This window comes from Labrus bergylta, chromosome 15 (genome assembly GCF_963930695.1).
Source record: "Labrus bergylta chromosome 15, fLabBer1.1, whole genome shotgun sequence".
In the NCBI taxonomy this organism is placed as follows: Eukaryota; Metazoa; Chordata; class Actinopteri; order Labriformes; family Labridae; genus Labrus; species Labrus bergylta.
The window spans coordinates 2,087,684-2,103,207 of NC_089209.1; the positions used below are offsets into that span (position 1 = coordinate 2,087,684).

At 45.6% G+C, this 15,524-nt stretch overlaps 1 protein-coding gene across 1 annotated transcript in view; it reads right to left on the reverse strand.

Moving 5' to 3' along the window:
- The window catches only part of myo6a (myosin VIa), a 128,293-nt gene extending 116,239 nt beyond the window's left edge, over positions 1–12,054 (reverse strand). Inside the window, 1 exon segment of the mRNA XM_065963580.1 lies at positions 11,857–12,054. The gene's annotated coding sequence lies outside the window, so the exon portion shown is untranslated.
- Between the last annotated feature and the right edge of the window lie 3,470 nt (positions 12,055–15,524).

Here is a 15,524-nt window from a genome sequence, read left to right on the forward strand (position 1 = left end):
GGGGGGTTGGAGGTGTGTCTCTGGAGGAGAGCGGAGGCTTCAGTATGGAGGAGGCGTGGCCTAACAGCAGTTTGTTTTGGTTTCATGCTGGTGCTCAAAGGCGACACCTACTGGATCAAAAAGTCGCTCATCCTTCCTTTAACCTCTCCCCACTCATCTTCATCGAGTCTCTCTGACATCCTCACCTTATCTCACACTCAGCGCCTTTCATGACCCGCCTCACTGACTGATAACCAACATCCGTTATCTGCCGTTTAATTTGATCCTTTTAGAGATGATCTAATTATTCGGGAACAAATGTCTCGTTTTTCGCTGCGATGACACTGATGATCTTTGGACAGCTGGCGACGACGTGATTCTTATCTTTACACGAGCGGTCGTTCTGATTCCTCCCGCCTCCTCTTTCCTCTCTCGCTGAGCCGCTGAGTGACATTTCAGCTAAACGTTAAAGTGGGTTTTAAAGAGATGAATCCTAAAGTGGAGTTTGAAAGATCTGCAACTTTAATCTCTTAGCTAACATTGGAGCAGCTTTATTTTGCAGGTAAAATGTTAAATGGACTGGAGCTTGTATATTTATTTTCTGGTCTTCTGACTACTCAAAGTGCTTTTACACCACAGGTCACACCTACATGTTCACACACTGATGGCAGAGGCTGACAAATCCATTCATACACATCCATACACCGACGATTAAGCAGCAGGAGCAACTTGGGGTTAAGTGTCTTACCCAAGGACACATTGGACATGTGGCTGCAGGAGCTGGGGATCGAACCCTCAAGAGAACACCGACTCTACCAACTGAGCCACAAGATTATTGTCCATGTTCAAGCAGAAAGAAAATCTTTCTTCTTAAGGGTCTTAAGAAGTCTTGATTTCAGTACTTAAAGGGGACATATTCTGAAGAATCCACTTCTTCAGTGTTTCTGAACATATATCTGGGTAACCTGAGAGTCTACTGACCCACAACATGTGAAATAAACCCATCCAGTCCTTTGTTTGTGGTCTGCATAAGAATTACAACACAGAGAAAAATGCTCTGTTTCAAATGTGCTCTCCTTGTGATGTCACAGTGGGATTCGGGTAAAAAAAAAAAAAAATCCCCTCCCCTGATTTCTCCACCCATAGACTCCACCCCCAGACTAGAACAAAACTCAGGTCCGCCATTTTTAATCTCTCTACAGAGGAGTGATGTCTACTGGGAAAACTCAGGGGGGGGTCATTACATTTAAAGAGACACACACACCAAAACGGAGCGTTCTGAGAGAGCTGGTTTATACAGGGTCACAAACCTCCTCTGGTGCTTGATTCATGTTATATTTTGAACAAAGCACAGCACAGATGTTTCATTTAGACCACAGGGGACTGTTTGAAAAGGTGGAGGAGGGGACTGTTTGAAAAGGTGGAGGAGGGGGACTGTTTGAAAAGGTGGAGGAGGAGGACTGTTTGAAAAGGTGGAGGAGGGGACTGTTTGAAAAGGTGGAGGAGGACTGTTTGAAAAGGTGGAGGAGGGGGACTGTTTGAAAAGGTGGAGGAGGGGGACTGTTTGAAAAGGTGGAGGAGGGGACTGTTTGAAAAGGTGGAGGAGGGGACTGCTTGAAAAGGTGGAGGAGGGGGAGAATATGTCCCCTTTAAACAAAATAATAGGTCTCTGCAGGATTTATCTGTAATTGGCGGAGCCTTAGAATAAGAACAATTAAATAAATGGACCTCTACATCAGCTTTCTGTGACTATTTGTCTTCTAAAATCTGCAGTTATCGGCGTCAAATCCCTTATTTGTGTGCTTAATATATTAACGTTCTGAGGTCCTCCGTCTACCCCCCTCACACGAGGAGGTTTCAGGGGATCTGGACAATAAGAGTAGGAGTACTTTGACACGCTGTCGTTCAGTCAGTCGGTTTCTAAAAGGTGTTGAATGTGTCCGCCTGAATGGATGTGTATTCTGCAGAGGTAAGCCTCTTAAGAGAGGTGAAGAAGCATCACAGTGAAGGACAGACCGGCTCTCATTCAAACCACAGCATCATGGCCAAACATAGCTCCATAGCTTCCTGACGCTGTCTGGGAGCCGACATTGAAAAATTAAAAGAGATGAGTCACAGATGAGAGCCTGACATCTCTCTGAGCTTGGACGTTTTTGTGGTTTTTCCTCCCTGTTCTGTCAGGTCATTGTTGTTGTCATGACTATTACCCAGCATTCCCCTGAAACCATTAACCAGCAGCAGCAGCCACACCCACAGCGCAAGACTCCTGAACAGGGTGTGTCCCAGATCAGAAGACTCACAGGTGACTGCTTTCACCTGAGCAGGAATGAAGCGGACACTCCCAACGTGCACGCACACACACGCACGCACGCACGCACGCACGCACGCACGCACGCACGCACACACACAGCGATCCAGATCTAATCGTAACAATCCAACTGCTCAGACACAACAAATGTTTTTCACCTCTAACAAACAAGACTTTTTGAGCGTTGTGATTTTCCTTTCACAGGGAAAATGATGTGTCGTCACCGCTGACTTTAAATATTAAAGATCAACTTTAAAATTGTCACTTTATATCTTGAAAATATCGATGATCTTATAATTTTTGTATTTTCTAAGTGATTATGGTGTAAGCGGGATAATGCCCTCCGAGGTGTCCATAGTTAGGAATTAATGGACTTGGCAGAGGCAACTGGTCCCCATTAATCCCTGACAATGGACGTCTCGTCGGGCCTTACCCCTTACTTATATTGTTTTATATTTCATGTATGCATGTTGCTCTTTTGTGATGCTTTTCATTCTGTCATTTTGGAACAATCTGTCGTTTCCTGAACTTCTGCCTCGTCGTCACTGATCTCATTAACCTCCTCCCTGGACCTCGTCTTCATTGTCCCCGGTTTGATGATTTCAGCAAATCCGAGGGAACTGTGAAGTGCTGAGGTTTTCAAAAAAAATAAAAAATAACTTCCCCGTGAAGCGGTTTAAATATTGACGAGAGTCATCCTCCTAAAGGCGAAGTCTAACCCTGATAAAAATGTGTCATAAGCAGCTAAAAAAAGTTGTACATTACACAAAGAGTCTTAAATCCTCGGCCTCTGCGGGGTATTAAGGATTCTGTCTGTGAATGTGTAAAGTAGTGAGGGGAGGCGTTAAGAGGACTGAATAATCCTCCAAAACCTGCAGGAAGCTGGGAGGTCGAGATCAGACACGAGGTCCATCTCTGCACGCTCCGCCTTCAAAGAAGAGTGGAACAGGATGATGTCACATTACGCAGAAAGACTTCAAATGCTCTGGATTTGTTTGGACCAGAGATGGTAGGCGCTTTTAAGGCGACCCCCCCCCCCCACACGGCCGTTTTGGACGCCCCTCGGTTTGTCAGATATGAGAGCAGTTATCAGGTCAACAGGTGTTGCAGCGATGGAAGCGGTCAAGAGAAGTGGTTCAGATAGAAGTGATTGTACCCGACCTAAAAAGCCTCTGCATGTTTCTAATAAGCTCCACGAGCAGAAACGTGCTCAAACTAGGATCAATATTGGAGATGCTTTTGAAAAATGGAGAGAGGTTAGAACACAGAAAGGTTTACAGACCCATGCAGAGCTGGATAAACACTGAAGCTTCAGAGTCCACCACATGGTGACCTGAGTGAGCATCCACTCTAGAGTGGAGGGGGGAGACAGCTCTCTATGATGTTTAGAATTTAGACTGCAGTACCCCTTTTAAACACTAGGGGTCAGAGTTACATACTGCTCCTTTAACCATCATCTGTGACCGTCTTGTAGACAGACATTATGCAGACACCCGGAGGAAAGAGACAGGAAGTGTCAGCCTCCAGTGAGCGGGGAAGACAGACACACAGAGGACGACGAGGATCAAAAGACCAGAGCTGAATCGACTTCATGAGCCAGAGGCATCCTGGGAAAAACACACACACACACACTGCGTTTATGCAGCGAAAGAAAAAAATCGACCTGAAATCTGGCTTCTCCTGAACATGTCCCGACAAAGTGCAATAAAAAAAAGGAGGTCCAAAAGGAGGACAGGCTGTGCAGGAGTGACTGCTAAATATAACCTGCAGGAAACAAACGTGAGATATGTGAAGGAAAACACTGCAGAGATGTGAGGCTCTAATTTTAGAAATCCTCAGAGGAGAAGTGAGTTTGAAGTCTGCACTCCTCAGAGTCTGTGTTCGGCTTTCTAGAAGTCTCTCACTGTGATGGACACAGGGTCGCACAAACTGTCATGATGTCTTATTATTACCCGTCGTTTTCATTCTCATGTGTCTTAATGATCATGAGATACAGGCGACGTCTATCACTGCGTCAGTATTTTAACGACCACATCTCCTGTTCAGCCTCTTGTCTGTGTTAGATTTAAAGTTAACACCTTTAAGAAACATCCGCCAGACAAAGACCCACAGCACTTCTGAATGTTTGACTCATGTTAGCATTTGCTAAGGGTTGTGTTGTGTTTGTGCCCAGCTTCAATATGAGTCTGAGGAAAAAAGTGCCTCGTGTCAAACTTCTTCGTCTCAGATTTCTCAGTATTTGTATCGAGCTGATGCTAGCTCGAATTAAAGCTAAGCTAGTCTACTTAGCTAGTATTAGCAGCCAAAGGTGCAAGCTAACACAAGCATTTTTTCAGCTACACAGTAATGTTCAGCCAACACAAGTTCAGAGCGCACAGAGGTTCGGGGTACACACAAATGTTTGCGAGCCAGCTTGGAGAGTTGCAGGTTTGTGTTTTTTATTTTTATATATTTTACATTTTTAAATTCTATTTTATAGATTGTAATATCTTCTTATACTGTATTATTTAAGTTGTTGCTAGTTCTGCTTTATTTCCTTGTTAATTTAACACCAATACACCAAGTCAAATTCCTTGTCTGTGTAAATGTACTTGGCAATAAACCCTGATTCTGATTCTGATTCAGATTCTGATTGTAGTGTCCCTGTGTCTCCACCACAGCAGTGGGCTGCTGTCTGCAGAGAGACGAGTCTCCCTCGTGCTATTTGCATTGTTGATTTAGCCACAACATTACTGTCTTTATTTACCAAGGTCAAGAATCTGACAATGTTCAAGTTACACTGAGAGCAAATCCATCATCTGTATCAGTTTGTAAGTCTGTAAAAACTTTGACCAATGTCTGCCACGAGGTACCGATCTGATGAACCAATCAGACGCCTCCCTGTCTCCCTGCTCGCTCTCTACCTCTTGCGTGCTCTAGCACACACTCAAAGCATGAGCTGAGGTCCGCTTCTGGAGGAACGGCGCTCGTTCATGTAAGTGAGGGGGCGTGGCTTTAGAGGGAGCACAGAGGGGAGGGGGTGCAGACGGAGCACTGAGGGAATGCTACTTTCAAAATCATGCTAGTTTAAGAAAATGACCAACCCTGACTAAGCTCAAACTAAACTTCATCTGTTGTTTTGAAGGCTTCTTCCCAGGTATAAGGATGCTCTTCAATTTGCTCTATTCTGACTCATTTCAATATTATTCAATAGAAACTAATGAGAGCAGGTTGAACTCTGAAAACATGCTGTTAAACTGTTAGAAGGTTTCTCAGACATTTTGCAAAGCCAAAGAGTAACTGAGTAATGTGTCTTATTAAGAGTAATAAGACACGAATCCTCAACGCTGTGGTAGTAATCTGCATTTATTGATGGTAAAGGAAAGCAGCAGGGAGCGGTTCGAGGTTCAGAGCAGTTAAATCCTGACAGCAAGTAAAAAACAAGGATTCCTGTGGCACTGGAACATTTAAGAGAAGTGTTAAAAGGGAGAAGGATTAACTGGGCTCAAAGTCCTTGCAGAGTAAAGCCTCAGAGACTAATGAGCAATGTGACACAGCAGGCCGAGGAAACGACCAACTCACAGAAGCAAAATGAGAATTTTTAAAAAGCTGGGTTCTTTAAATGTCTTTATATTTAAGTCTTTAAATCAACAGCTGGAGGTGCCTCAGACAATCACAATCCAACCGTCTCATCCTGTTGAGACGACAAAAACAGCTATGCCATTCAAATCTCCCAATTATTACCCACAATGCACCACATCTGTGACACCTGAGCCTCGTGTCAGGCCTCTGCTCCGTACCAGGAAGGGGTTTCAAAGGTCACCATTCTGTGTGATCGTGTAGGAGCTCCCGGTTGCTGCACCACAAAGATGGGTGGGGTTGATTTGCATGTTGACATAATGTGACGGAGAGAATCAGTCGAACTATCAGATACGACGAAGAGGAAGAGAGAGAGAGAGAGAGAGAGAGCGAGAGTGAGAGAGAGAGAGAGAGAGAGAGAGAGAGAGAGAGAGAGAGACGCACGTCTGCTGCTGAAGACAAAGACTGCTGCTAAGAATACTCAACATGAGGTTTAAAAATAGTCACACCGTTTGGTTCTGGTCTTCATATCAGACTCTAAATCCAAGTCCTGTTTTTTCCTGTCCTAGAATACCTGTAAGGAAACGGGAACTTACTGGAAGGATGTACAAAGAGCTTCACCTGGACCAGGTGAATGGACCAGAGACCATTCACCTGGTTTAACGGCTTGTATGCAGTGAATAAATGGGTTAAATGATTTCATGCTATATAAGGTCGTCAGGGTTATGGTAGTTTAGCGGTTAGTCTGTGCTTCCAATGAACGGAGGCTGTGGTCCTCTAAGCGGGCCTCCCGGGTCTGAACTAGGGCTGTTTCCCACAATCCAAAGATACAATACGTATCATGATATTCATTGATTTTGGATAATGACCACGTCCTACCCAGAATTCACTTCAACAGCTGAAAATAACAGCAGAGGCATATTAAGGATCCTACAACTTCCAACAATTCAAATCAGGTCCTAGAAGTACATTCAGATATCTGAATCCCAGAGCTACAGCTATAGGTCAGAGGTCAGAGGTCAGAGGTCAATTGTCTTTCATAACTGTCCGTTATCGTTCATTTTTAATCCAAAGCGAAACAGAGAGAGATGGTGACTTCCAGTTATTTTTTTTGTCTCAGAGCTCTTAATTGAAAATAAACTTTTAGAACGCTGCCACGCTCGTTAATTTCACTGTCGCTGACCAATCGAGATCAAGAGGAGTACTCTCGATATCACCTCCGTCAAGAACAACAACAACAGAGGAGAAATGACAAGCCTGTTCACCCAGACAGTCTTCTGAGTTTAATTTGTAAAACACCCTCGAAGAAAAGAAAATACTTAGCCAGCAGAACGATTTAAAACAGACTTAAAAGTCACCACGAGGGGGAACGGGAAGTCCTGAGAGACGACTTTAGTTACATAGCAACAAGAAGCATCGACGTGAAATGAAAAATGACCGACAGTGGAATCAGCGCTGTTAGAGGACACAGGGTACTGAAGAGGTTAACATGGCGATGGGGGAGAAACACTGACTGCCGCCATTTTTACTTCCATTGACTCACGTTATACTCTTTGTTGTAATCAGACGTTTCTTGTCACACGATCGTTTATCGTCAGCAAGTTGATTTTTTTTTTTAGGAGGTTCCAAATATCTGCTCCGTCACAATCACTGGATGCAATTAAAAGTTTTTAATCCATCCATCTTACGTGAGCTAGATACTTCTTTAAAGGTCTAAATAAAGTCAACTTCAAACCCTTTTTTTTCCCCAAAGAGGACGATGGTTTGGTTGGTTCTTTTGGGAGAAGGTCATTTAACCCAACGACTCATAAACTGCAAGGGTTTGTGGGTAGAAAGAGCGAGATGTTGACATGTGAGCTCCTGTTCCTTCAGGCTGTGACGCAGACGGTGTGAACATGTCCATTCAAAGAGTCATGACGGCTCAGACTGCGTCGTTCAGACTTCTTAAACCATCAGGTGGATTTAAAGAATCTCTCCGCTCAGCTGTACTCGATAACCAAACCGCCACGTTTAGCAAAAAAAACAAAACTCACCACTGTGTACACACGAGTCCACATGACTTCTCTTTACAGGCCGCGCGGTCCCGCTTGTAATCCGGCGCCGTGTGTGAAACCAAAACACAACAACAAAGTCAACTCCTCCGTCCGTCCACGATGGTGTTCCTGCTCCCCCTCAGAGACCACAAACCCCCCCGGAGCGAGGCCGCCGCGCTCGCAGACGCTGCTGTAAGTCGACACTCTTCATCACCGTCGACGGGAGTCTGAGGTCTGCTCGGAGAGGCCCGACTAATCCAGCTCACATTCCCCTAATTACAAAAGCTGATGGGAGGGGGGGGGGGGTCCCTAACCCCTTCATAACCTTCTTCATTAACACGCCTCCCATCAGAAACCAGATCTGTGTGAACCCTCGAGCTCCATCGTCAGGAGGAAGCCGAGTTGAACTCCTGAACGCACACCTTTAGTACCAGTTAAAAACAGAGCTTGTGATGCTTAGAGAAACTTTTTCTTTTACTGAATCGAGCCGACCGAGGCCTTTACACTTGACTTGGTAAAGGAACAGAGACTTGTAGGATCACGTTACATTCATGACGACTGTTTAATCACATCTCTGACTTCATTACGGTGGCCAAACGAGGGCACACTTCCTGCAAATGGAACCAAGAAAATGTCCCAATGGAGAACTGAACTGCAAAATGAGAAACGATACGAAAACCAAAAAAACAAAAGTCCCCAAACAAGCACAACGATGGACGAGGTTCTGCAAGAAGCCAGATCAGAAACATGCTGCAAATATATCAACAAATCAAAGTCAAACACACCCAGAAAAGACAAATCCCATCACCAAACCGGAAGTCCTCCAGGCCTGAAGAGGGCGCTGATTACGCACTTGTGCTGGTTTAGTCTGCACCAGAATTACTAGTCAGCTGGTTACAGGTTATTCATATTTTAAGAATTTAACAATCGATGTCGGTCAAATGTTGTGCAATGCAGCTGCAAGAGTAGCCACAGACTGGCTAATCAGGCCTGCTCTCCGCGCTCTACTACCCGGATGTAAACCAGCACAATGAACAGATCGTTTATTGGAGCGGAGCACTTTGGCAAACTGGCGTATCGACCACAACCACATCCAGGGACAGAAATGCTGTCGTTAACCTGCAGGGAGCACTGAGGGCTGGACTTTTTCAGAGAACCTGGGTTATTAATTTCTGTCAGGACCTACAATTCTACAATTCAGTTAGCAGACGTACATCAGAGAGTAAGAACAACACAAGCAAGGATCTAGAAAAAAGGGAACAATGTGAGTAAGAGCAAACGATCAGCTTTGAGTCTGATTGGACACACAGGTGCTGACAGGAAGTGACCAGAGGCAAAGCACAACATTGAGAGCAGTTCTTGAGAGCTCTAATCAGTATAGAAACCATCTTATAAGTCATCGTTATCAAACAAAAACCATCGTCATCACCATCACCATCATCATCATCAATAATATGGAGACCATCATCATTAAGTTAGTAGGTATTCATAAAGAGCTGGGTCTTTAGCTTTTTCTTAAAGGTGCAGAGGGACTCTGCAGATCACATGGAGTTTGGAAGTTCATTCCACCACCAGGGGGCGACAGAGGAGAAGAGTCTAGTCAGCGTCTTAGGACCCTGTTGTGAAGGTTGGATCAGACTTTCATGGCAGAGCGGACCTAAAGACAATTTCAACCCAGATCTTAAAAAAGTGGATCTGGAGAAAGTTACCAACTCCTGGCTTTAAGGCGTAATGACGGCAGACCTCTACTACAGTCCAGTTATCAATTCAGTTCACTTTATTTCCATTTGTAGTATAAAAACCACATTGGAAAACATTTTCAAGAGGTAGACATTACAATTGGACAAGGACACCATTTTTTAATTCAAACGCTTTTATAGAGAGATTCTTGTGTTCCTGTATTTTTGTGTCACGTTCGGATGTCCTGATTGTGACCTTCCACAAAGAATTAATGACCCGTTCTCCAACATCCAGAATACACTTCCCGGATTATTTCCAGGAATTCCTGTCGCCTACTACAGGTTTCCCCTACAATTTCCCTCTGCGGCCTCCGGCTGACTTTCTCCTCAGAATCACTAAACACAAAAACAAACATATGTTTTACAGCGAGAGTATAATACTCTGAATATGTTCAAACTGCTGTGTGTTGTTGTTTTGGTTGTCTCATTTCCAGAATCCTCTGCTTTCTCATGTATTCAAGGATGTGTTAAGTGGATGAAGATGCATGTAAACTGCTTATCCTGAATAAGACACTTGGGCATGCGCCATTACCCAGCATGCCAAGCACTTTTTCACTGGACCCATGTCTTGCAGCCAACGAGTTCTTACACTTCTTAGTTAACGCCCGACTCTGGTGCTCAAGTATATCCGATATGAATATCACTACGGCTGCAGCATTAATCCAATAATCATGCAAACATGGACTTTGATCCCTGAAGTTCCTGAACCTCAGGAAGGACAGTGTGGTTACTGTAAGCAGTGTTTCCTGTTGTGACATAATGCAAATATAAGTCAATAGACCCATAAAACATGGAGCAAAAGTCAAAGTCCCTGCAGGGGATCAGGCAGCAGGAGAGGCCTCCACCCTGGAAAATGCATGCTTGTAAATCTATAACATTCAAAGCACTACAGAAAACAGCACAAACTGCACATACGGAACATGAGGATTTTTTTTTAAAAGCACAACACAATGTGCTTTTTGAGAAAGTCAGACAGGTTTTCAGAGGCTTTGTTAGGAGATAAATGACCATTATAGAGATCCAAAAGCAGCCTCAGCATAAAGAACACAATAAGCACAGAGAGCTCTTATGTAATCATGCAACACACAGATAAAAAAACACACAGCCATGACTGAGCCTGTTCCCTGCATCCTGACTTCAGAGGATGCCACATTATCCTTCATCATCTCTCAGGCAATAACACCACAATGTCCAAACCCACCACCACCAGCCGGCCTGTGCTTTTTTTTTATTATGCAAAACATGTCCATTGACTCTTCTTCTTCTTCCCAGGCTCAGCAGGAGCAGCAGTGTGGGTGTGTTTGTGTGTGCAGGCCGCAGTCGTGCTCTTCTTGTGAGACCTGACATATTGGAGCTGCTGCACAGCCTCTCATGTCATGTACGCACCAGTGAATCCTCCACGCAGCTGCCAAGCTCTGTCCCTTTTGAACTCCCCTATAATGAAATAAGGCTTGTGCTAAACGCTTTCTCCCGATGTGTGCAGCACTCTCCACTGTGTAAACACGGTCTCACGACGCGCCGAACCGCCTTTAAAAAACATTACACTCTGCTATCGCGTTGCGTTTCAGCAACATAAATACACAATGCACAATGAATCATCACTTTTTCAAAATCGGGATTTACTTGTCTTTAATTCGGCGTAGATGTGATCGAAAAGAATCCCGACTTTTTGGATAATCCAACTTTTAAATGTTGTTCGCCGGTTGTTCGCCGCTGCTCTTTCAGCCCTTTGGTGGCAGTGGAAGTGACGGTGAGCGTGTTAAAAAAGTTGAAGCCATACTGCAATAAAAGCAGGCACGGTTGATTTTTCACAGCCGATATAATAACTGCCTCCTAAGTGTTCAAAATATATAATAATACATGCTTTCTAATATAGATGTCTTTATTTATCATCAAAAAATGGTTAAGTTGCCTTTAGTTTGAATGAAGTCTGGTGAAGACTCCTCTGAACAAAGCTAGACAAATGGGAGCACGGTTTTTGTTGATAAAAACATTAAATTTCCCTCCTGTGAGTGTAGGAACGATCAACATCAGGCTGATGTTACATTATTGAGGACATCGCATGTATGTGTCAGAGCTTCTCCTCCTGGGGAAGCCACAATGTGCGCTGACAGCCTCCCTGCGCTGCTAGCACCGGGGGACGCTGCTCCGTGCTGCTGTAGCCGCGTCAGCTAACATCCCCGTCTTGTTGAGATAAATTCTCCCCTCACCACGCACACGGCGTGTCGGTGCAGCTTACCTCGTTCCGTGCGTGAATTTTCCAGCAACTTCTCTGACGAATTCAATGTTATTATCCCACAAAATGAATGCGCACGTCCCTCAGAAAAACGCAGCCGCACAAGCCGGGTGTCTCCCGATGATAGGTAGGTGTCCTCCTCTCCCGCAGCTTGGGCCAAAACTCTCCCCGCCCTGCAGCCTCCGACTCCCGCAGCAATCCTGGGAAACTGGCGCTGTGACGTCACGGGCTGGATAAATACTCCTCGGCCCTGCAGAGTCTCCCTACAGAGGGCGCTGTTTTATTTTTTTACTCCATGAGTGGGATTGGGAGGGTTTTTTTTATTTTTTTATTCATGCTTTGCTGCACAATGGAGCATCCAAGGTGCAGCTGTGATGGAGGGAGGAAACAGATCATTTTAAAGGGGACATATTTTTTTAAAAAGTGTTTGTGAACATTTATCTGGGTAACCTGAGAGTCTACTGACCCACAACATGTGAAATAAACCCATCCAGTTCTTTGTTTGTGGTCTGCATAAGTCTTACAACACAGAGAAAAATGCTCTGTTTCAAATGTGCTCTCCTTGTGATGTCACAGTGGGATTCTGGTAAAATAATCCCCTCCCCTCCCCTGGTGTCTCCACCCATAGACTCCACCCCCAGACTAGAGCAAAACTTTTGAGCAGATCTGCCATTTTTATTCTTTTGGAGTGATGTCTACGGGGAAAACTTAAGGGGGGGGGGTCATTACATTTAAAGAGACACACACACCAAAACGGAGCGTTCTGAGAGAGCTGTTTTTTGATTGGTCCTTTACCGTGTCTCGTCTTTTTAAAACACTCAGCCTCTACAGGATGAAGTGTTTTCCTTCTCTCTGCTGTCTGAGTCACACTGAGCTGTAATACTTTAATGAAGACAGGGATTAACGGGGATGATGTCAAAGACGACAACAAGGGTGCTAATCCGTCTGCTGCTGCTGCTGCTGCACCCTCCACTGGTCGCTGCAGACAAATGTCCCCCAGGACCCCCCAGGACCCCCAGGACCCCCCAGTACCCCCAGGACCCCCCAGGACCCCCCAGGACCCCCCAGTACCCCCCAGGACCCCCCAGGACCCCCAGGAGGACGCTGAGAGGGTCTCAGATCTCATACTTTAGTTTCATGCACGTTGTTCATAAACGTTTATTTTAAAGTCAAAATCTGATTAAAACCCTCCACCTTCATCCCTTCATCCCTCCACATTCATCCCTTCATCCCTCCACCTTCATCCCTCCACCTTCATCCCTCCACCTTCATCCCTTCATCGCTCCACCTTCATCCCTTCATCGCTCCACATTCATCCCTTCATCCCTCCACCTTCATCCCTCCACATTCATCCCTCCACCTTCATCCCTTCATCCCTCCACCTTCATCCCTTCATCGCTCCACATTCATCCCTTCATCCCTCCACATTCATCCCTTCATCCCTCCACCTTCATCCCTCCACCTTCATCCCTCCACCTTCATCCCTTCATCCCTCCACCTTCATCCCTTCATCGCTCCACATTCATCCCTTCATCCCTCCACCTTCATCCCTCCACATTCATCCCTCCACCTTCATCCCTCCACATTCATCCCTCCACCTTCATCCCTTCATCGCTCCCCCTTCATCGCTCCACCTTCATCCCTCCACATTCATCCCTCCACCTTCATCCCTCCACCTTCATCCCTCCACATTCATCGCTCCACATTCATCCCTTCATCCCTCCACCTTCATCCCTCCACCTTCATCCCTCCACATTCATCCCTCCACCTTCATCCCTTCATCGCTCCACCTTCATCCCTCCACATTCATCCCTCCACATTCATCCCTCCACCTTCATCCCTCCACATTCATCCCTTCATCCCTCACTATTCATCCCTCCACATTCATCCCTCCACCTTCATCCCTCCACCTTCATCCCTTCATCCCTCACTATTCATCCCTCCACATTCATCCCTCCACATTCATCGCTCCACCTTCATCCCTTCATCCCTCCACATTCATCCCTCCACCTTCATCCCTCCACCTTCATCCCTTCATCCCTCCACCTTCATCAATTCATCCCTTCATCCCTCCACCTCCATCTCTTCATCCCTCCACCTTCATCCTTCCATCTCTTCATCCCTCCATCTCTTCATCCCTCCACCTTCATCCCTCCACCTTCATCCCTCATCTCTTCATCCCTCCACCTCCATCTCTTCACCCCCTCATCCCTCCATCTCTTCATCCCTCCATCTCTTCATCCCTCCACCTTCATCCCTCCACCTTCATCCCTCATCTCTTCATCCCTCCACCTCCATCTCTTCACCCCCTCATCCCTCCATCTCTTCATCCCTCATCCCTTCATCCCTCCACCTTCATCTCTTCATCCCTTCACCTCCACCTCCATCTCTTCACCCCCTCATCCCTCCACCTTCATACCGATCGTCCTCAGCTGCAGGTTACTTTCTCTCTTATAAACACTTCAATCAGCTCTTAATAAAGGAGTCTTTAATATTTGATCTGATGCAGACTCACTGACGGAGCTCTTTAAGTGGGACGACAAAACAACAGTTCAGAAGTCATGAATGTTTTAGTGTTCTGTAACTGAACACTGTGAGAGTCCGCTCTGACTGAAGAAGTCACTGAACACCAGACTGAAAGCTGAGAGCATCGCTTCATAACAAACCGTGAGAGCGAGAGAGCAGGAGATATGACGGTCTTTATAAACATCTCACACCTGTTTGAATTCAAACTTCAGGCCTGTTGCTTTAAAGAGGACATATTCTCCCCCTCCTCCACCTTTTCAAACAGTCCCCTCCTCCACCTTTTCAAACAGTCCCCCTCCTCCACCTTTTCAAACAGTCCCCCTCCTCCACCTTTTCAAACAGTCCCCTCCTCCACCTTTTCAAACAGTCCCCCTCCTCCACCTTTTCAAACAGTCCCCTCCTCCACCTTTTCAAACAGTCCCCCTCCTCCACCTTTTCAAACAGTCCCCTCCTCCACCTTTTCAAACAGTCCCCCTCCTCCACCTTTTCAAACAGTCCTCCTCCACCTTTTCAAACAGTCCCCTCCTCCACCTTTTCAAACAGTCCCCTCCTCCACCTTTTCAAACAGTCCTCCTCCACCTTTTCAAACAGTCCCCTGTGGTGTAAGTGAAACATCTGTGCTGTGCTTTGGTCAAAATATAACATGAAGTGACTTCCGGTTTGAGCGATGTTAAGATTCTGCTTTAAATTATAGCACACATACTCAATTACGTTTCAATTTACTGTGCAAGCGTGCACAAACGTTTGACAACATGGTTAAAACCTACAAGAAAGCTAAACCAACATTCAGAGGAGCAGCCTAACGAAGATGACCAACACGAGGGAACGCTAGCTAGCCAAAACACTGAACACGCTGCTAGCAACGCGCCCCTGACACTTGCAGACATGGAGAAACTTCTCAAGTCCATGGAAGACCGAGCAACCATTGACCGACATGACCAGACAATTCAAGAAATGGAAACATCGCTTAACAACATGGAGGCTAGATTAACAACACTGGAGTCCACCTGCTTAGTCCTGTCCAAAGAAAACGAGACCCTCAAGTTTAAGACGGACGACCTGGAAAATAGATCGAGGCGCAACAACATCCGTATAACAGGCTTACCTGAAGAAGTTGAGGGTCAGCATCCTCGTTCATGGAAATA